General features: G+C 49.7%; 1 long non-coding RNA gene and 1 pseudogene across 1 annotated transcript in view; one reads left to right on the top strand and one right to left on the bottom strand.

Annotated features, from left to right (window-relative positions):
* Positions 1-1,172: 1,172 nt before the first annotated feature.
* Positions 1,173-2,069, bottom strand: LOC104848047 (annotated as a pseudogene).
* Positions 2,070-3,576: 1,507 nt separating this feature from the next.
* LOC104848045 overlaps positions 3,577-21,921 on the top strand; it is a 19,720-nt gene continuing 1,375 nt past the window's right edge. Inside the window, exons 1-5 of the long non-coding RNA XR_776300.2 lie at positions 3,577-3,615; positions 5,721-6,112; positions 20,128-20,275; positions 20,649-20,863; positions 21,567-21,657. This is a non-coding gene — a long non-coding RNA (uncharacterized LOC104848045). The remainder of the gene's footprint in view (positions 3,616-5,720; positions 6,113-20,127; positions 20,276-20,648; positions 20,864-21,566; positions 21,658-21,921) is intronic.

Genomic DNA, 21,921 nt, shown 5'->3' with positions numbered 1-21,921 from the left:
GACATTTTTTCCTTTTTTCAGTACTGGGTATTGAACCCAGGGCCTTCACACTGAGCAACATGTCCAGCCCTTTTTATTTTGCATTATTATTCGGGGTTTTTAAATTTTTGTTTTGTTTTTGAGACACTGTCTCGCTGTGTAGTTCAGGCTAGGCTTGAATTCTCTGTGTAGCCCAGGCTGGCCTCAAACTTACAGTGATCCTCCTGGCTCAGCCTTCCAAATGCTGGGATTACAGGCATGTGCCACCACAGCTGGCCCTCTTTTTTTGTACCAGGGATCGGACTTGGGACCTAATGCTTGCAAGGCAGGAAGCGGGACTACTGAGCTAAATCCCTGGCCCCTGCCCTTATTTTTTGAGGTAGGGTCTGACTAAACTGCCCAGGTTCTCAAATTCTGTCCTCCTGCTTGTTTCCCATCTAGCTGGAATTTCAGGCATGTACCACTGCATTTGGTTCCACGATGCACTTTTTACTGAGTGTGTGTGCATGCGCATGTGGAATGAATCCAGGGTGAGGCAAATGCTTTGCATTACAGTATGTTGCCAGCCCTAATTTTTTTTTTTTTTTTGTTACTGGGGACTGAACTTGGGACCTTGCACTTGCGTGATAGGTGGAGGAACCACTGAACCCTGGCCCTCAGCCCTAATTTTATTTCATTTTATTTTAAATGGTCATTAATTTATTGTCTTACACTAATAAAGTGGCAGATGGCTGCACTTCTGTCACATTGGGTTCCATCATAAAATGTAACTGTAAAATTATTTTTTAAATGTAATATATAGAACACAAAATGAATTTGTAGCAAACACTAGGAAATTATTTTGTTATAAATTACCCAAAACTGATAAACCCCCCGTAACTTGCATTTTGTTTAAAGTAATAATTTTATATCATACAAATTTCAAGTATGAAAGGTGCATTATTGCAATAATAACTCTTTGCAAATCCAAAATTCTTAGTTTATAATAAAACTGTAAAGTTTAAAAAAATTAAAACCATCAGTGCCATCTCTTGCAGAAGTCCAGCATCTTTTTAACGTGCTGCAGAGAAACATTTCTGGAAGCAACATGTAACTGAAAGGAAAGTGTTTACCACTTTACATTATTATCATCTTTAGTATTTTCTCTTTCCAATAGAAATGCACACCCTCATGTGTGTAATGTCACTCTTGAGTTAGCCATTCTGTGCAGTTGCCACTTGCATGTTTCCAAAATCCTCTTTTTCATGTATTATCTCTAAACTGCCGGTGGTAACAGAATGAACAGATAAGGACCTTTCTATATGGAGTGGCGACATCATCTGTATAGTTAATTTTGCTAGGTAGATGGCTTCATATTCCTGAAGTTGATGGACACATCCAGCATTAGGATTAATACAAAATCTTCTTTCTTGCACATAAGCAAATGCATCTCTGTACTTCATCCCAGAGGTTTCCATAATGTGTACAATAACGGGCAGCACTTCCGGAGATCCCTGCAGTTCCATGGACAAGAACTTTTCCTCCAGTTTGTAAGCTCCCATCAATATATTCCTTAGTCATAGGGAAAAAAACGTATTATATTTTCCACTGGATTATCTGCAATATCCAAGACTAAATATCTAAATAGTTGTTGAAAATTTGGTTTAATAAAATTTGCTTCAATATTTTGTTTGCAAATTACGAGTTATTCCATGTTTCTGTACTATAGGTAGCTTGCTTTTCAGAGCAGAAGAGTAAGGGCCTAAGAACAATCCAGGTAAAATTTCCTGCATCTCCTGTCTCATAGGGCAGGTCCACTCCTCACCGTCGTCCTTGCACTGTGGGAGCGAGGGGAACTCCAGCTTCACCTCCTCCACTGCCCGGCCCACAGTGGGCGGGGTGGGCGGGGAGCTTCCGGCTGGGGAGGACGGAGGGCTGGCCAGGGCCCCCCAGCAACTCCGGTGGTGGCTGTAGCGGCAACAGGGAAGAGGAGGGTTGTGCCGGCCGCCATGCTGCTGCCGCCTCCCCCAACCCCCGAGCCCCAATTTTAAAGAATAGCATTCTGTTCCAGTGCTGGTCACCAATGCAGATTTCCAGGCCCACTTGGGCATCTGAGTCAGCCTCTGTGGTAGGGGCCTTGGGACGTGCCTTCTTCGCCCCTGACCCGGAAGCTATAGAACTGCCTCTGGGTCTGGTTCCGGCTGGCTCCAGCTAACCTTCCAGGCCCTGCTGTGCATACATTATCTCATCTAGGCCCTAAAACGCCCTGAAGCTTAAAGAGCAACCTGGGGCCTGAAATGACTGAATCAGTAGCTGGGCACAAGACTTAGGGTGTAGCTAGGTAGTAGACCACTTGCTTACCGTGCAGGAGCTCCTGGGTTCAAACGTCAGCTCCCAAAACTATTGCGTGCCAAACACAGAACCAGGATTCACAACTTGGGTCTGGCTCTGGAATGCTAGCCCGCCCCCTCCTGAAGTGCTCTCCCTGGACTGCTGTGGTCTCTGCAGTCTGAGCCTGCCTTCCTCCTGCCCCATGCCCTCTCCTCCCTGGTACTTCTGCCTTGCTGCCCGGATCTCTTTTACCTTCTATAAAGCCCACCCCCGCATACCTAGAGGGGTATTGAACCTAGGGTTTCCCACATGCTAGGCAAGGGCTCTACCGCTGAGCTACACCTGACAGTGTATTCTAAAAGGCCATTTGTTCACCTAACTGGATTGGGGGCCCCACAAGGCAAGAGCCCTCTTAGCGTGGTGTCCCTAGGGCAGTGGTGGTGAACCTATGTTTTTCTCTTAAGACAAAACATGTTAACGTCTGAGATTTTTAAAAATTAAAACCTCAGTATTCAGGTTTAATTGTGTTGGCACTTTTCGATAAGCGGGTTTTGGGTTGCAGTTTGGACATTCACTGACCTAGGGTCTATTGCAGAATATTAGCAAACTTTATTGAATGAATAAATGCCAATCATCAACAACTTCTCATAAACTGTACTCCATCTACTTATAAGCCATCTTGGGCTGCAGACTCAAAACCAAGCTCAGAGGGCCCAAGAGACCATCAGTTGTACAGATGAGGAAACAGTTGGTAACACACCCTGTAATCCCAGCACTTGGGAGTCTGAGGCCCGAGGATTGCCATGAGTTCAAGGCCAACGCGGGCTACACAGTGAGACCCTATCTCAAACAAACAAACAAACAAACAAACAAACAGATGTGGAAACAGGCCTGACAGGTCAGCAGTAGCTCTGACTCAGTGCTTTTGCTGAAGCTCACAGCTACTTGTTTCTGATTCTGCAGTTGCAGCTCCTACAGACAGGAGCCAAGACTTAGAGCATTGTTTCCTGGGTTGGCAGGTTGCTTTGCCCATACTCACTGTCTGCTGGTGCTTCCAAGGTAGCCAACCCTGTGTATATTTCTTCTACATGTTGGTATATCCACAGGGAAGGCAAGTTAGGTTATCTCCATTTAGAGATGTTAGATAATTTAATTATCATTGTGACTTCTGATTCTGTTCACAAATTTCCAGGTCCCACTGGAGCCTTACAAGATTTGTCCTCGCCGGGCGTGGTGGCGCACACCTGTAATCCCAGCATTCAGGAGGCTGAGGCAGGAGGATCGCTGTGAGTTCAAGACCAGCCTGGGCTACAGTGTGAGTTCCAGGTCAGTCTCAAGTGCATAGTGAGACCCTGTTTCAAACCTCCCCCCCAAAAAAACAAAGCAAAACAAAAACAAGATTTGTCCTCAAACCTACTTTCTGGACAAAACCCAGACTCCAGAACTACAAAACCCATTTCTTTTGCCTTGGAACACCAGAATCACAATGGCAACAGCGCTCCCTTCCTATGTTATTGGACACAGCCACGTCACAGCTAGCCCTGCCCCATCAGTCTGGAGAGGCAAGCACTCCCTCAGGGTTCTGAAGATTCCCAGACTCCTCTCTGAAGGCTGTAGATCCACGAAGCCTGTCACCTGTGCCTCTAGTGCAGGCTGGGGAAGGTGATGGCTGCGTGGAAGGGGATCTTCCTGGGAGATTGTGCCGTAAGTGTGGACACCTGTGCATAAATCCTGGGCCTGTATTTGTATGTCCATGGGCAGCAACCCCCTCCCTAGTCCTCGGTTCTGCAGGAGAACTATGGGACTCTGCCAGGTCACTTCCACACCTGCAAAAATCCAGATTTTTCCCCAGCATTTTCAGAATCTGCAACTTCAAGCAGGCACCAGTGAATCAAGAGCTGCTTAGGCAGGCTGGTGTCCTTGCCTAGAACACTGGGAGTGCCTTCCCTTGCTAGGAAATGCTTTAAGTGAGGACCAGCCACTTCCTGGTGGACCAGGTGACCTGTAATTGGGTATGGTGATAGATGGGCATACTGAGGAGGGAACAGGTAACGGGAGTGGCTCGTTTTTTGAGCACTTACTATGTGCTTCAGGCTTTATGAAACGCATTCATATCAGTTGTGACCCCAGGACAGGGCATTGGTGTGGTTCAGTGTTCTCAGCTGCAGTTCAAGGAGGTGAAGCCCATCACATGTGTTATTCTGACCTCACCACGTCCCTGTCTGGTAGGTACCAGTAATGTCATCCCCGATTTACTGATGGCATTTGAGGCCCAGAGTCAGTGAATAGCAATCAGTCTAGTCACCTGCCAACGTGTGGCTGAAGCGTGGTCCCCAGTCTTACTGTTCCGAGAAACACGACCTGGAATGTGACGCAGAGAGGAAATGACAGAGGCTTGACCGTGGATTATGCTCCCACTGAGTGCTGGGGGCGTTCTGTGGATCATTGATACTCCTGACAGACATCCTATACCGTATACTTTGCTTCCATTTTATTATTTCTATCATTTGCAAAAGATGAGGTAAGAGAGGTCATCTCAGACCTCAAGACGCTCTGATACATTTGGGTTTGGCAATGGTGCTCAGTTCTCTGAGCCTTAGTTTCTCCTGAGAAACGAGAGGCTTGACTGAAAGGGCCTAGGCATTCCTTCCACGGCTGGCGTTGTCTGACATACATTAGGAGACCTGGGTTTGAGGACTGTGTGTGATCCTAATTATCTGTGACTTAGACATGCTTTGTCCAAACTTCCTTTATCTCTGGGCCTAAGTTTCCCCACAAATAAAGTGTAGAAACTAGACAATTTCAATTGCTAGTGTCCCTTCTGGTGTGTGTGTGTGTGTGTGTGTGTGTGTGTGTGTGTGTGTGTTATGGGAGATTAAACTCAGGACCTGTGTACTGGACTATATTTTTTAAAGCCCTTCTTTAAAATTTCTGAGACAGGATTTTGCCAAGTCCCTAAGTTTCCCAGGCTGGGCTCAAGCTTGTATCAAATACAACCAGCCACTGCAGTTTGCTGCATCCACTGATGTGTTTCCGGGGTCACCAGCACTCACAGTGTGTCTGCAGGCTCAGATCTGTGTTCCCACGCAGTGAGGCAGGGCTCGGGGAGAAAGCACCACTTGCTGCCTCCTCACTCTCCCCATGGGCTTCAATTCTTGCTTCAGAGCCTTGCTAGGTCCCAGAGACCCACTTCCCTCCTTCCTGTCTTCTTCATGTTGCTGTATTCCAACATCTGGACACCAGATCTCACCACTTGCCATCTGCCCTGGGCTCAAACTTGTGATCCTCCTGTCTCAACCTTTCAGAGGGTTAGGTTTACAGGAATGCGCCACCACACCCAGTTCTCTTGAATATTTTATGACTGCAGATGAAGAGACAACCTCAGATTCAGCAAACTATCCTCTAAACATTTTTTTTCTTTTATTGAACAGAGGAAGGAAAGGCAGGGTCCTGTGGAGTCCGCGGACAATCCAGATTTGGATCTCAGGCAGCCCCCACCTCTGGCTGCTGCTGCTGCTGCTCCCTGCCTGGTGGGAGACGGCACTAACGGGCTTTCTAGCACATCCCCAGCTGGCAGAAGCTCTGGGAAGGGGATAGAGGAAGCACTGGCATGGTGAAGGGGGCTGCAGCTCACTGTGGCCTCCCGGAGTTTACAGTGAGATCACCGGAGTACCAGACAAGAGTGCGTTATCTGTTAGCCTGTGCTGCAGGCGTCATGAAGTGCATTCTCATCAGCTGTGTCCCCAGAACAAGGTCTGTGGCAGGATACAGGGCTCTGGACCAGTGACCAGCATACAAAGACCTGACTTCTGGGGGCCTGTAGGTGAGTTGCAAGGGATCGGGAGCCCCTAAAACTTTGTACAGTTGTGTGGGTGATTCTCCAAAAACATAAGATCTCAAATTGTCAAAAAAAATTCTGATTGAGGAGTCCAAAGAACTGGCCCCAGACTCTGTTTCGCCCTTCCTCCCCTTCTGTCATCTGTTCAGACATTTCCTGAGACCTGTTTCAGACCCAGCCTTGCCCTGGGGATACAGCCATGAAGATGGGGACCCCAAGAAGTAGGAGGCCTACTTTATAAGAGCTGATAAAGGGACAAGTCCAGGGATTTGTGGGAGCCTCAGACTGGGGCTCCTGGCCCATTATATGAGGGAGGACACATAAGTCAGCAGATGGGTCTTGGCTCCATGCCTGTGGCCTTGGGCAGGCCATCAGCCCTGTTGAGCCTGTTTCCTTCCCTTGATGACACCATTTCCCAGGATGGGGCAGGCATGGAGGAGATGAGGGCCTTTTGTAGCCTGGTTGTGTTTTGGCCTGCTCTGGAGCCAGGACTCAATCTAGGCTCCCAAACTCACGCACAGGGCTCTTTCCTCTTCTTTGGAGCCAGAGAGGCTCCCATTTGAAATGGGCCAATGGGCGAGCGCCTGGTGTGGGAGTTGGGGATCTGGCCTTGGACCCCACTCTGCCTGGCTTCACTGGGTTACCCCAGACACTCCCCCGGGGCCTTGTTTTCCGACCAGCATGGCAGGTGTGTGCGTGTGTGCGCCTGCCCAATCTTCCTATCTAGGGGCAGTGAGTACCAAGAAAGGCAAGTGACCAGGGAGGGCTTTCCAGAGGCGTTGGCAGGGCTGCACCTGGGAGTTATGGAGCAGGGGTCGTGAGAGAACTGAGTGGGCTCCCTGGGCCTGGAGTTCTCCTGACAACCTCTAGGTATGATGGGAAAATTCAGGACTGGGCCCCAAGCTCACGTGGGAGGAAATGGGGAGCGGGCCAGGGGCGTCTTGCTCTAAAATGTAGTAACTCGTGGAGTTAATGGTGAAGGACAGGCCTTGATTTGAACCCTCATTGTTGCTTCACAAAGTCCCCAGGTAAGGAAGGATTTTACCTGTCAAAACCTTATTACTGCTATCTCATTATTGGTTGGGCCAGGGATTTAATTTAGCTTGGTGGCACTGCCCTGCCTTGCAAGCACAAGGTCCTGAGTTGGATCCCTGTACTGCAAAAAAAAAAAAACAAAAAACAAACAAAAAAAAAAGCTTGGTTATGGTATCCTATATATTATGAAATAATCAGAATAAAACAGGAAGAAGTAGTGGCATGGTTATCTAGAGCTTAGGGGATGAGGGGAATGGAGGTTGATAGAAAAAGAGCATGAGGCTTTGGGCTGGGGATTTAGCTCAGCGGTGCTGCACCTGCCTCCCAAGCGCAAGATCCTTAGTTTGAGTTCCAGAAGGGGGTGGTATGAGGTTTCTTTTGAGGGTGATGAAAATGTTCTAAAATTCATTGTAGTGATGATTGCATAATTCTGTGAACATGCAGAAAACCATGAAATTGCACATTTTAAATGGTTAAATTGTATGATATGTGAAATATCTCAATAAAGCTGTTGCCCCCAAAAGCTAAAAAGTTATTGGATTGGTTGAGATGCTACATGCCTGGCACATCATAACTGCACCCTGAGTGTTAGCTACTGCTATGTGGTTTAGTCTCGGCAGCCAGACCCACCCTCCCCACAAAAGGACTGATAGAGTCCAGGAGGAGAGGAAGGAGCCTGGGCTGGCTGGGGTCTACCAGCCAAGTATATAAATCTGCCTAAGGCTCAGTTTTCTTGCCTGTGAAATGGGAATGATTTTCCAAGCTTTCACCACCATCACCACTTCTCCCTCTCCCTCTTTCTGGGTATGAAACAGGGCCTTGTGCATGCTGGGGAAATACTCTGCCACTGAGCTACATCCCCAGCCTTTTCTTGTTTCCTTTGAGACAGGGTCTCACTAAATCGTCCATGCTTGCCTCAGACTTCAGATCCTCCCGCGTCAGCCTCCCAAGGAGCTGCAATTACAAGGCTACCTCTTGGGACACCGAAACTCGGTCAGACCCTGGGCTTTGCCAGATAGAGATACAGAGTTGGAAATAGGGAAGACGGAAGGGTTGGGATGTTCCTCCTGTCTGCCCCTGAGGGGCTGGTGCTTGTGTCCTGAGTGCAGATTTCATTCAAGGGACTTCACAGGGAATAGAGCAGGGCCCACAGCAGTATCCCCACTTCCCTTCAGCTCAGAGCCCGGGAGAAGGGATGGAGACCCCTTACCCTGGACCAAGTATACAGGCTGTCAAGGCCTCACCTGGGCCTCAGTTACCTCATCTGTGAAATGGAGACTAAACGGCCTCCCCGTAGGGCTGTGCTGAGGCTCACAGTGGCCGGAGACAGTGCCTACGCTTTGTACATGAGAACCGTTCTCAACTGTTGTCATTAATATGATCATCTCTCAGGGCCCTTCGTCACCTCGACTTAATGACCTTATCACAAATTACGCAGGGGCCACCTCACCCCGCTCCTGCCCCAGGCTGTCCACTTCCCTGTGGCAGGGCCTGGACATCCCCTCCCACCTGCCCTGCTTAGACCTGCCCCAAGGGCTAGAAGCAGCTCAGTGAAGTTGCAACCCCTGCTCCGTGCCCTTTCTCCAGGCCCAGCTGCAGAAGGCATGGCCCATGGGACTAGGCAGGGCTGAAGGCTTCCTCTGCTTTTCCTTCACTCAGCTGCGGAGGAAGGTCACCAGGCCAACCCCGCCAGCCGTTTCTGGGCTTCAGCTCTCACTGCGGCTGAAGCCGGCAAAGCCCAACTCAGCATCTCCTCCACGTCCCTCCCTCTGCAGAGCTGCAGCTGGCGGGGGACCCAGCCAGGGCCACCACGGCCTGTGCGGCATCTCACGCTGTGGGGTGCAGAGGATGGGGACCAGTAGCCCGTGCCTGATTTATGGCTCCCTCCGGGCTCCCTCCAGCAAAGCTGCCTGCACACTGCTCCTCCTGGACTGTTCTTGTCTGGAGCCCTGCTTGCAAGCAGGCAGGTTGGATCGGGCCCTACCTTTGCCTTCCAACGGGCACTCGGGGCGTCAGACAGACTGTGCGGTCAGGACAGCTTCCATTCCAGCCTTGCCTCATTGGGCTGTGTGACCTGAAGTGGCCCAACAGGCCTCTCTGGGCCTCAGTTTCCCCATTGTAGAGTGTGAGTGATCTGGACGGTGTCATCACTGATGCCTGTTTTTGTTATCTCTTCACCTCCCCCTCCTCGTAAGTCTTTGTTCTCAGAACGGACTTTTTTGTGTGTGCCAGGCAGCAGGAGAGAGGTAGGACTGGGTGAGTGACGGGATGGTGGAGGAGCCCAGCTCTGGAGTCCCATCGCCTTGGGCAGGACTCCTGCCTCCCCCACGGTAGGGCCTCCGATCCTGGAGCCTCCGTCTCCTCATCCCTAAAACAGGAAGAGTTGGACCTGAGTGACTGGAGGGCAATCCCTGCACTGGGCTCAGCTCTGGAAGGTGACAGTGGGGGCCTCCTCCTCTCTGAGGCCTGGGCCAGCATCTCCCAAGCCTGGTTCCTATGCCCATGCCCTGCAGAAGTGGAAGGTGGAGGAGGCACCATGGGTGGGTGTTAGATGGCCAGGGTGGTGGTCGGGTACCGTGTGGGATGGTGCCTCCAGGTGATCTGCCTGAGTTTAGCTGGGTGGGCAGAGGAGGGGAGGGATCTGTAAGGAGGGCACAGGACTGTCGAGGGCTTGATGGGCTGTTTGGTCATTTGTTCAAATATTTAGTCAGCCTTTTCTCCTTACGGTCACTGTGCACCTACGGAAGGCAGTCCTAAGTACTTCTGTGTTTTAACGTGCTTGATGGTCACAACACTATTGTACAGTAAGCAAAGTAAGTGCTGTTCACCTCATTTGACAGAGAGATTAAGTACCTTGCCTCAGGCTACACAGCTGGTGCGTGGTAGAAATGGGGTCTGAAACCAGGCAGTCCCCTGGAGTCCATGAACAAAGTCTTTCCTCAGCGTCAGCCTCCCAGCTGCCCATTCTGGGATAAGTGCCAAATCTCATACCTCTGGACTTTGCTCTTGCTGATTCCCCTGCCCCTTCCTGACTCCTTTCTCCTCTGACTGGCCCACTGCTAATCACCACCAGGGAGTCTGCCTTGATTCCCACCCCCGAGCCGCTCAGCACGGTCTCCCCCCGACTGGACTTGTTGTAAACAACTCTTAGCGCGTCTGCCTCTTCCTCTGCCAGACTGTGAGCCCTCCTAGTGCCCCTTCCCTGGGGCACCCCATGCCTGGCAGAAGCTGTTTTACAAGTAGGTCTTGGGGAGGCTTTGAATGTCCCAGTCTGGATTGTCAATGACCTTAGGAGCCGTGGGAAAATTCTTTTTTTTGTTTGTTTGGTTTTTTTCCTTTTTTTGGTACCAGGGATCAAACTCAGGACCTTGCTCTTGTGAGGCAGGCAGCGGCACCACTGAGCTAAAGCCCCAGCCTGGAAAATTCGAATATGTCTGCCTCACAGAGGAAGAAACCAGAGCACAGACAGGTGACGTGATTTTCCCAAGTCACAGAGCTGGTGGTGGCAGTGCTGGCGACTGCTGGAGTGGCCTCCACTTGGAGGACGAGATCCTAGAAGGTGGCAGGAGACCGAGGGGAGGAGATGTTCCTATTGCCTGGCTGATTATGATAACGATAATGGCATTGTCATTGTAGAAGCTTTATTATGTGTCAGGCATCGTGCTAAGCATTTCATACTCGTGCTTTCACCTTATACTATGCAGTAAGTGCTACGATTGACCCTGTTTCACAGCCTTGAGAAAGAGAGGCTGAGTGAGATTGTGTGGCTTCCTCAAGATACCGGCAGCAATTACTTAACACACCAGGGTCTAATTATTTTTTATGTGTGGTGCTGGGAAGGAAATAAACCCTCTACCACTGAGCTGTGCCCCTGTCCTAGGGTTTGTGTTATAAATGATTTAAAAATGCAGAAGCCTTCAGACAAAGGCTAGATAGCATAAAGTGCTTCCTCTTCCATCCCCCGCTACCCAGCTCCTCTCCAAGAGGCAACCAGGATGACCTGAGTTGCAGCAATCTTTCCGAGCAGGTTTTTTTCATCCTCAGACAAGCCCCACGTGTGTCACTCAGGGTCGGGGTCCAACCATCACCTGCACCCCATCACCTCAGGGCTGCTCAGGGCTTGGAACGGCCACCAGAGGCCTCTGTCTCCCCAAATTTGAGCTCTCCACTGTTAGGGTCTTAGATCTCCATGCCCTCCAAAGTCTCGTGTGTTCAGAGGTGCGGCCTCAGGAAGGTGACCGGGTCGTGAAGCCCTAACTTCACCCCTGGATCAATCCATGGATGAGTTCATGGTTTGATGGCATTACTGGGAGATGAGGGAAACAGGAGGGAAAGTCCAGCTGAAGGGAGAGGATTCTTAGGCTGCGACCTTGGGGACTACATCTTGTCCCTGGCCCCTCCCTCTGATTCTTTCCCTTGCTCTCTGATTTCCTGCTTCCATAAGGTGAGCGGAGTTTCTCCATCACACCCTTTTGCCGTGACATTTTGTCTGACCTCAGACCTACACCGATGGAACCAGCCGACCATGGACTGAAACCATGAGTTCAAATAAATAATAACCTCTTTTACGTTGTGTGTCAGGTATTTTGTCACAGTGATGACAAGATTACCCCCCCTCCCTGCAGATCCTCCTCCCCCTGCTGCTGGCCTTCCTAGCGGCCTCCACTGCTGGCAGGCTGCCTGCTTGGCCGTGCCCCACTGGCTGTGACAGAGGCTAGGTTCTAGCCCACAGCCCTGGCAGGCTGCCCTGGTACAGTGCCGTGGCAGGCTGCGGGGGGCCTTCCTTTGGCTCAGTCCGACATCGGCTTCCTCACCCCGCCCAGAGGCAGCCCGGTGTGGGGAGGCAGCCTGTGCAAAGGCACAGGGACGGACCGAGTGGGCTCAGGGAAGGGCTTGCGGGGAGGGGAGGGCCAGGCAGCAAGGCCTCTGTGGGCCTGAGTCCCAGCTGCACCCCTCCAGGCGGCTCTGCCTCCATGAAGGGCCTCTGTGCTCTCTGAGGATTAAGAGACAGTGTTCAAACCTGCCTGGGAGTGTAGGAACCCTTCCCTAATGGTAGCTGGGTGTTTTTGTTTGTTTGTTTTTTGTTCATTTGCCCACTACTTGGGGTTGAACCAATGTCCTCACTGCACTACATCCCAGTCCCTTTTCTACCATTTTTCAACAGGGCCTTGCTAAATTGCTAAGTGGTGCAGTCTGGGCTTGAGCTTGCAACCCCGCTGCCTCAGCCTTCCAGGGTGCTGGGGTTCCCAGCTGGTTGTTTTACTTATAGAGGCTCAGGGCTTTCCTACTACCCTAAGCTGCCATCAGACTCCCTGATGAAAAGCAGGGACGCCGGACCACTTGATGCTCCGTACTCTTGCTTCCCTCCCTGAAGACAGAGGGAGCTGAGTTGAAAGTAGGTGGTATTTTTGTTTTCGTTGCTACTCTGACTCAGTGCTCAGTCCCATCAGCACAGTCCCAGGCTCCCACTCGCCACACTCTGTGACCCTCGCTGCATGCACAGGTTTGGAAGGTGCCAACAGGGCAGAAGGTGGGTACAGATCAGAGGGCTGGAAACCAGGTGTAAGACTCCCCTTCTTGCTTCTTCAGGAGCCTCGGGCTTGCCTGAGCCTCAGTTTCCATCCCTGTGAAGTTGGCACTTTCTTCCCGCCCACACTAACCTTGTGGGATTTGGGGTGATAAGAGAAGAGGGTGCGTGAGAATAGAGAATACCCTGCCTGCAAAGTAGCTGTCCCGCTGTGTGGTCCCTAGACCTGCTGAGTTCTGCCCTTAAAAGACAATAAAGAGATTTGGTTTGGAAATAGACAATAGTGACAGTTCTACAACGTTGTGAGGTTATTAATGCTACTGGACTGCGCACTTAAAGACTCGTAAAGATAACACATTTCGGGTGATATACATTTTACACAGTTTTTTTAGACAGGATCTCTCTGTGTTGCTGAGGCTAGACTCAAACACATGGGGTAAATCCTGCAGCAGCCTCCTGAGTAAAATACTATCAAGCATGTCTTGTTTACACAATTTTTTTGTTTGTTTGTTTATTTGAGACAGGGTCTCACTGTGTAGTTGACACTGACCTGGAACTCACTATGCAGCCCAGGCTGGTCTCCAACTCACAGCGATCCTCCTGCCTCAGCCTCCTGAGTGCTGGGATTACAGGCGTGTGCCACCACTCCCGGCTTACACAATTTTTAAAAATGTGGAATAAAAGCCAGCTGTAGTAATGTATTTCTATAATCTCAGCACTCTAGGAGGTTGAGGCAGAAGGATCCAAAGTTTGAACCCACACTGGGCAACTAAGCAATTTAGTAAGACCTTGTCTCAAAATAAAAAATAAAAGAGCCAGGGATTTAGCTCAGTGGTGCTGCTGCCTGCCTTGCAAGCACAAGGTCCTGAGTTCAATCCCTGGTACCAATACATAAATAAATGGGCTGGAGATGTAATGAAGGCCCTAGGTTCATCCCCAGTCTCCCTTCCACCCCCCAAAAAAGATTTGAAGTAGTGGCCTTGTCAGAAAAACAGAGGCCACTTTGAAGATCACAATAAGAATAATTTGGAAAGCCAAACAGGAGATGGGCTCCGTGTGTGTGTGTGTGTGTGTGTGTGTGTGTGTGTGTGTGTATGGCATGGAGGGCACAGACAGAGACAGAGAACTAGAACCACATAGAAGACAGAGAACTAGAACCACAGAGGATAGGCTGTATGGAGGGAATGAATCTTTGGAGAATCCCAGCCACCACACACCCAGGACTCTTTCCACCCTTCAGTGACTCCGGTTGCCTGGACCTCACCAGAGCCCACTGGCAAAGGAACCTGGGAAATGTAGTTTGCAGAGGTGAACCCTCAGAAGGCTAAGCAGCCTGAAGAAGGGCAGGGTTGAAAGCACACAGGAAATGACCAAATGACTGGGGTATTTGTCTATATTAAATAACTGGGCAATTTAACATTAAAATCTGCATTCTTGATTCCTCTGAAAACGTCAGTCTCTCCTTGGGGTCCACCAAATTAGAGGTCAAACCAAAGACAGGGAAAGCAAAGCAAAACAGGGTAAGGTAAATGTGTCCCTGAGGCCCATCTCTGCCAGGCTGTGTTGTGGCCTTGATGAGCCAGACTAATATTAGAGTCCTGAGAAGCCTATAGGGCCAGGGTTCTGACCAGCTCTCCGCAAGGTGTGAGTTGACGCTATGTCCTTCAGGGCAGGAGTCAGGGGAGGAGAAGCCATATGGACCTTGAACTGGGGGGCACGATTGTCCCCTAGAAATGGGTATCTGGGACTGTGAGAACCTAACTGTTATAGCTTTTGGAGATTGTCTGGTTCTGTGGGGATTTTGATTGTTTTTGTTCTCTTTCTGAGGCTGCCGGGTCCTGGTTTCAGACAGAATCTTTTAAGAAAGTCGAGAATCTTCCAAGGAAGACTACCATGTAAATTCATGGCAGAGCTACCTTGGAGGCAGAAGTGGGACTTTCTCGTCTCTGAGGGGCACAGAAGCACTCGGGATGGGTCTCATACCTGCCCAAGGTCACATGTGGAGTCTGAGGAGAGCTGTGCTTGGACCTCAGGCTCTTGACTCCCAGCTGGCTCTGTAGCTCGGTGACCTCAAGAAAGCCCCCTGCACTTTGGAGAGCAGCTTCCTCTTGTTAGAAGGAGACACCGGGACCTCTTTTGCAGGGTCACAGGGTTGTGGGGAGATGTGGAAGGGGCTTTCTGTGTCAGGGGCAAGAAGTGCCTGAAGTTGTCACGGTTACCGAGATGCCAGTCCCAGAGCTGTCGTAATTACAGAGGCTGCCCCTCAGGAAGGGGAGGACTCCACAGCCTCCTCACTCTGCTCTTCCAGATGCTTCCTACGCAACACACTAGCAAGAATTTGTCCTCTGCAGGGATGTTCAGGAAAAAAGTCTCCTCTTTGGATGAGACAGCGATGAGGTGATGTCTGGTTTTTTATGTCCCCATTGCTGAACAGGCGCCAAACGCCAGAGTCCAGGCCGGGTCCCATGAGCTGCCTTTGTCTCTGGGCTCCGGGTCCTGAAGGTGACTTCCCAGGGGTCCACTCTGAGCCCCACTATCTGGGAAGAAGTTAGCTTGGGCAAGTATGTGGCTCCAAGACCTACCACCTCCACTGGGGACCAGGAGAGGTCCTTGAGCCTGCCTCACTCATGTCTGTCCTTTTTTTTTTAGGTTTGTTTGTTTGTTTTGGGTAGCAGGGATTGAACTCAGGACCTTGTGCTTTCGAGGCAGGAGCAGTGCCACTGAGCTACATCCCCAGCCGCCTTTTTTTTTTTAGGTTTTTTGAGATGGTCTCACTATCGAGTTCAGGATGGCTTTGAACTCACTATGTAGCCCAGGTTGGTCTCAAACTCACAGTGATCCGCCTGCCTCAGCCTCCTGAGTGCTGAGGTTATAGTCAAGGCTGTTCTTTTAAAATAACAAAAATTATTGGGCTGGGGATTTAGCTTAGTGGTGCCTGCCTTGCAAGTGCAAGGTCCTGCGTTTGATCCCCTATACTGGTAGGGAACAAAATATTGTTATTATTTCCTTCTTATTAAAGTAAGAAGCCCTTTGCAGTATAGGCACTACCCCTAATCCCCTCTAAGAAGACAAACTGAGGCCTAGACAGGTAACTACCCTATCCGTGGAGACACAGGGCTAAATATGACCAGTCCTGTGGATGGATCAGAGCCCTGAGCCTCCTTACTATTTTGGGTCCATGGTCGAATCGCTTCACTCAACAAAGGATAAATGGGCTGCAGAATTTGAGATCGTTGTTGATAACATTATAGGATGGTGTTTATTTTCATTTACGTATTTATTGGTACCTGGGATAGAATTCAGGTCCTTGCCCTTTTGAGGCAGCATCGGCACTGCTGAGCTAAGTCCCGGGCCCTAATAGGATGGTGTTTGAAAGGGAAAAGAATTCATAAAAGCAACACACACACCTATTAAAAAAATAACGTCTAGGGGTACACTGTAGAAGGCTTTGCGATCCCACTCTCTAGAGAGAAGCTCTGAAGTCAATTATTATAGATTCATTCAGATTTTTCTTTGCATTTAAAAGTGTATGTTAGTACTTATATTTTGTTTTGCTTTGTTTTGTTTTGTTGAGACAGAGTCTTGTTATGCGATTTAGGCTGACCTTAAACTGACTATGTAGCCCTAGCTGGTTTTGTTTTTGTTTTTGTGTTTTGGCACCAGGGATCAAACTCAGGACCTTGCACTTGCAAGGCAGGCAGTGGAACCACTGCGGTAAATCCCCAGCCCCTGAGCTGGTTTTGAATCCTCTGGCCTCCTGCCTCAGCCTCCCAAGTGCTGGGGTTACAGGTGTGCACTGCCATGCCTGGGTTTTTAAATTTAAAAAAATTTTTGGGAATACTTATGTTTTTAAAAGATTGCAGTATACATCCTGTTCTGCAACGTGTTTTTCCAAATAACAGTAGCTCTTTGGGTCTAGGGATATAGCTCAGTCAGAGCGAGAGTATATGCTTAGCAGAGAGAAGGCTCTGGATTGGATCCATGGCACCAAAAACTCTCAAATAAGCAGAAAGCAGAAATGAAAAAACTGTAGCCCTTGGAATGTGAAAGTTCGTAACCTGGGAGATTCATAACAGATCTGGTAGAGGAAGCGGCTGGTAAGATTGTGGGGTCGTGGGGTGTGTGTGTGTGTGTGTGTGTGTGTGTGTGTGTCTGTGTGTGTAAGCATTTTTAGAGGTAATGACTGTGACTCTCATCAGAATCTTCAGAAAGATCTAGACTTAAGCCCCTTGTTTCTCAGATGGGAAAGCAAGGTCCAGAAAGGAAGGAACCAGGTGAAATGAACGGTGAGCCCAGTCCCACCAGATGGCCTTGGGGTAAGGACAAGCTTGCTGCTTTGTCTGGTCCTGTGTGTCCTGTCCTGATCTCAGAGAGGAGCCAAATTCTTCAGAGCCAGAAGGAGGATGAGGGAGTCAGCCTGCCTGAACTACCAGGCTGAGCCTCTACAGTCCCTGCCAGGAGATTTACAGCTGCCAGCAGCTTGGGAAGGTCACAGAGGAAGTGCCTCTGTGGTGCAGTACCTGGGGAACCCGCAGTCCTGCCATGGGCTTGGCTACTGTCAGCTCCGGCAGGCCTTGGATGTGAAGGTGAGCGCTAGGCAGACCAGAGCCCCATACTGTTGTGCAGACCTGGGAGACTGCTGAGTACAAGGCCTGGCCGGCTCCTGCTCCCGTACCTATGAGCATTATTGATTGATGCAGTTGGACAGGCGTTATGGAGCTTGGGCGCCCCGAGCCTCTTCTAGAGGTGGCGGTGGAATAGTCTCAAAGCATCAGTAACAACAACTACCATCCACTGAGCAGGTCTTCTACGCTAGTCCTATGCCAAGCATTGTACCTGCACGCACTGCAGCCTTGAATCAGCCCAGCCACTGCAAAGGGAGCCTCTCCCTCTCTGTGGAGAGGCCCTGTTACGCTCCCCACTTTATAGTGGCTCAGAGAGGCCGATACGCCGGCACAAGGTTGCTGGGAATATAGATCAGCGGTAGTGTGTGCTTGCTTAGTGTATGTTCAATCCCTAGCACAGGAAAACATTAAAAACTTAAAAGTCCAAGGCCAGTGGTCAGCGAGTGGAGATTTGGGCCTGGTACGCCCAGTTCTGGAGTCTCCAGCATCAGCCTCGGGCTGCTTCCTCAGTTACCCTAGAGGGGTGGCCACCTAGCCCAGGGAGGTCCCTGCAAGGTGGAAATTAAGGAGTTTTTGTCCTGTTTGAACTTTTTTTTTTTTTAAAAAAATCACAAGCACATACCACTTTTTTTCTTTTCTTTTACAGTACTGTGGCTCGAACTCAGGACCTTGCACTTGCCAGGCAGGCGCGGTGCTACTGAGCTGTATCCCTGGCCCTGCGTGTCACTTTGTAGTTAAGGTGAAAAGCTAATTTTTGTTTTCCAGTGCTAGGGATGTAACCCAGGGCTTTGCACATGGTAGGCAAGAGCTCTATCACTGAGATAGGTTCCCAGACTATCAGTTGTTTAATTAAATTAATTAATTTATTTATTCTTGAGACGGGATCTCACTGTGTAGTTCAGGCCGGCCTTGAGCTCACTGTGTAGTCCAGGCTGGCTTCAGACTTGAAGCAATCCTCCTGGCTCAGCCTTTTGAACGCTGGGAATAGAGTTGTGCATCACCGTGCCTGACTCTTTATTTGTGTGTGTGTGTGTGTGTGTGTGTGTGTGAGAGAGAGAGAGAGGCAGAGAGAGAGAGAGAGAGAGGTGGTACTGGCAGTTGAAATTGGGGCCTTCCCATGAAGGCCCCTTTTTATTTTTTATCTTGAGACAGAATCTTACTAAGTTGCTAATGCTAGGCTAGAATCTGTAATCATCCTGCCTCAGCCTCCCGGGTCGCTGGGATTCCTGGAGCATGCACCATGCCTGGTAAACTTTTTAAAAATCTGTATTTCTGAAATGATCAGCAAGGAGTTTAGTTTAGAGCTCTAAGTGTAGGGCTCTACCTGCAGGCAAACCACACCCCAGGCACCTTCTTCCTCAGACCCTCCCTGCCTTCAGAGCCCAGAGGAGCTCCTTTCACTGTGTCCTTTGCCTGCAAGCAGGGCAGGCGTCCTAGAGGAAGAGGCTTACGGGCTGGTGGGAGCAGGGTGGCTGGAGTGTGGCAAGAAGACCTAGGCCAAGCGTATAGCTTAGAAAGGACGACAGGTGTGCATGAGCTCGGGCTGTTCTTGGAACAGCGAGACTGGCTCTGGAAGGCCCAGTGTCCGGTAAAGGCAGTAAGAAAAACTGCTTCACATGTGTAGATCTTGCAATGTGTGCTTGTTTGTTCTCACTGAACACTCCTGGCAGCTGGGCCTGGGTCCAGGCACAATGGAGGATGGAGCCACTGGAGCTTAAAAGCGTAGTTCAGAGCAAGGCTTTGGAGATACAAGGCTGAGTTCAAATCCTGGCTTCACCACTGACTTGCTCTATGGTCTAAGTGACTTTACCTGTGAAGCCTTATTTACCTTACCTGGCCTCCTGAGGGATTGAAGGTGTCCTGAGATTGTCAAGGGAAGCCCCAAGCTCAGAAAGTATTATTTTTGTTCGTCTGGAGCCCAGAGTACAGTAGATACTCCATAAATCTTTATTTATTTATTTTTTTTGGTACTGGGAAATCGAACTTGGGACCTTGCACTTACAAGGCAGGCAGCAGAGCCACTGAGCTAAATCCCCAGCCCCCTCCATAAATCTTTTAATTTTGTTTATGGAACCATCTGTATGAAGGCAATTGTGTTCATTGTGGAAAATTTCGGAAATGTATATAAGCAAAAAACAATGTAAGAGTTATCGATGATGTCACTGCTGCTAACATTCAGGCCTTTTCTTTGTTGGTGTCAATATATTATGAATTTTTTATTAATATTTTATTTATTTAATTTATTTTTGTACCGGGGATCAAACTCGGGTCCTTGTGCTTGCGAGGCAGTCGGTGGAACCACTGAGCTAAATCCCTGGCCCTTAATATTGTAAAATCAAGGCTGAGGGCCGAGGATTTAGCTCAGTGGCACCACATCTGCCTGGCGAGTGCAAGGTCCTGAGTTCAATTCCCTGGAACCAAAAAATAAAAATAAATAAAATCAAGGCAGAATTCCTCTATCATAAAATTATCTATAATAAAGTGTACGATTCAGGGGTATTTGGTACATTTACAATGATTTTTGTCGTTTCCGTGATGCCAAAGGTAGAATCCAGGAACTCATACGTTCTAGGCAAGTGCTCTACCACTGACCTACACCTCCAGCCCTATGATGTTTTTGTCGTTTCTTTTATTCCTATCTATAATAAAGTGTACGATTCAGGGGTATTTGGTACATTTACAATGATTTTTGTCGTTTCCGTGATGCCAAAGGTAGAATCCAGGAACTCATACGTTCTAGGCAAGTGCTCTACCACTGACCTACACCTCCAGCCCTATGATGTTTTTTTGTCGTTTGTTTTGGTTTTTTTTAGTACCAGGGATTGAACTCGGGACCTTGCACATGTGAAGCAGGCAGCAGAACCACTGAGCCAAATCCCCGGCCCTACAGTGTTTGGAGCCGCTGCCTTCATGTAGCTCCAAGACACTTCCATCAGCCCAAAGAGAACCTCATGCCCGCTGGTAATCACTCCCGTTCTGTTTCTTGTACTCTCTGGCCATTTGCTTTCTGTCTCTGTGGGTTTCCTTATTCTGGACATTTCATACGATGGAGTTGGCAGTGTTTGTCCTTTTGTCCTGTTCTCATAACGCTCCGCTGTTTTAAGCAGGGGACCTGGTACCCAGGCTTTGCTGAGTTTGGTCACAATGCCTTCCTGGCCTCTGCGCCAGGCCTGGGAGCCGTCCAGTTCTGCGCACAGGCCACCCAAAGATGATCACTTCCACTAGGTTCTGGAGTCCACTTTATCCATCTCAGCGGGACCTGGCTCATCCACTCCACTTTCCAAATTGTGGCTCAATCTGAGCCAAAGATAACGTCTGCCTCCCCTTCCTCAAGGCCGAGGCTACGCTGAGGTAGACACTGCAGCGCAGGTTCACACTGGCCCTGGATGCAGAAGGTCGGCAGCTTCAGGGCAGCCTGGTGACGGGAGCCAAGGAGGCGGGGTCCTTTCCGGCCCCGCTCTTCAGTGATGTCTCGTCAGACATTGGGGCCTGAGGCCTGGCACGGGTGCCAACAGCATCCTCTGAGAACAGCATCTGCTTGTCACCCAGGTAGGTGGGCCACGTGGGGCCAAGGGACCCCGGTGAGCCTGGGGGTTCCTGGGTAAGGGATGGGCGGAAAGCCACTGCTGGCGGGAGGGACGCCAGAGGAACAGCTTTCAAAGGGGCTTGGGAGGCTGGAGACTGAAGTTTGAGTAGTTAGCCTTTCTCCTCTTGGTTACCTGCTATGGTTTGGATCCTGAGTGTCCCCTAAGACCCATGTGTCAGAAGCCCGGTTCCCAGCCTGGCCTTACTGGGAGGTGGTGGAATCTTTAAGAGGTGGGGTACAGTGGGAGGTCTTTGAGTCATTAGGGGCTTGCCTTTGAAGGGGATTGTGGGGCCCTGATCTCTTCCTCTTTCTCTTTCACATCCTGGCAATAGGAGAAGGGCGGGTTTGCTCTGTCCTATGCTCTCAGCATGATGTGCTGCCTTACCACAGGCCCCAAGCAATGGGGCCAAGGGGTCAAGGATTGAAACCTCTAAACCTGGCAGACAAGCCTTTTCTCTTTAAAAGTTGATTATCTCAGGTATTTGTTCTAATAACAGAAAAATGATTAACACATCACCCAACAAAGAAGTGTATGATAAATGTTTGTACCTGGCCTGTGTTTGAGTCACTCTCCTACACTGGTTAGACTTGCGAGGGGGTGTCCCTGCTCTGTTCTTGGGGTCTCTGGGACATTTATGGTGGGTCCTCTATATGCCATCCTCCCAGGTGGTCTGCGATGCCCTGGTCCCCAGCACCTGTGGTGGAGAAGAGGCAGCCTTGGCAGCTAAAGGAGCAGACAAGCAGACAGGTGGACTCAGTAAGTGTTGGGGACCAGCCATGATATATATAGGTTGGTGAGTGACCCTGCAGTCCCCAGGCCCTAGGTTAACCTGCCTGAGGAACATGGAAATATGACTTCCTGGCTATGTGAAAAGCAATCACACGGCATTCCTGAGGCAAGATAACATTCTGCTGAGGGCAACAGAAAATGCAGACATTCTGGTGTGGGAAAAGACCTTAAATTCTTCCCCTTTGAGATGCTAAAGTTGGTCCTTATCTGGCTATTCTAAATTTACTGCAG

The sequence above is a fragment of the Fukomys damarensis genome, unplaced genomic scaffold, assembly GCF_012274545.1.
Source record: "Fukomys damarensis isolate Sample0158 unplaced genomic scaffold, DMR_v1.0_HiC HiC_scaffold_12, whole genome shotgun sequence".
NCBI classification, from domain to species: Eukaryota; Metazoa; Chordata; class Mammalia; order Rodentia; family Bathyergidae; genus Fukomys; species Fukomys damarensis.
The sequence above is the reverse complement of the archived record's forward strand: the minus strand, read 5'-3'. Positions and strand labels throughout refer to the sequence as shown.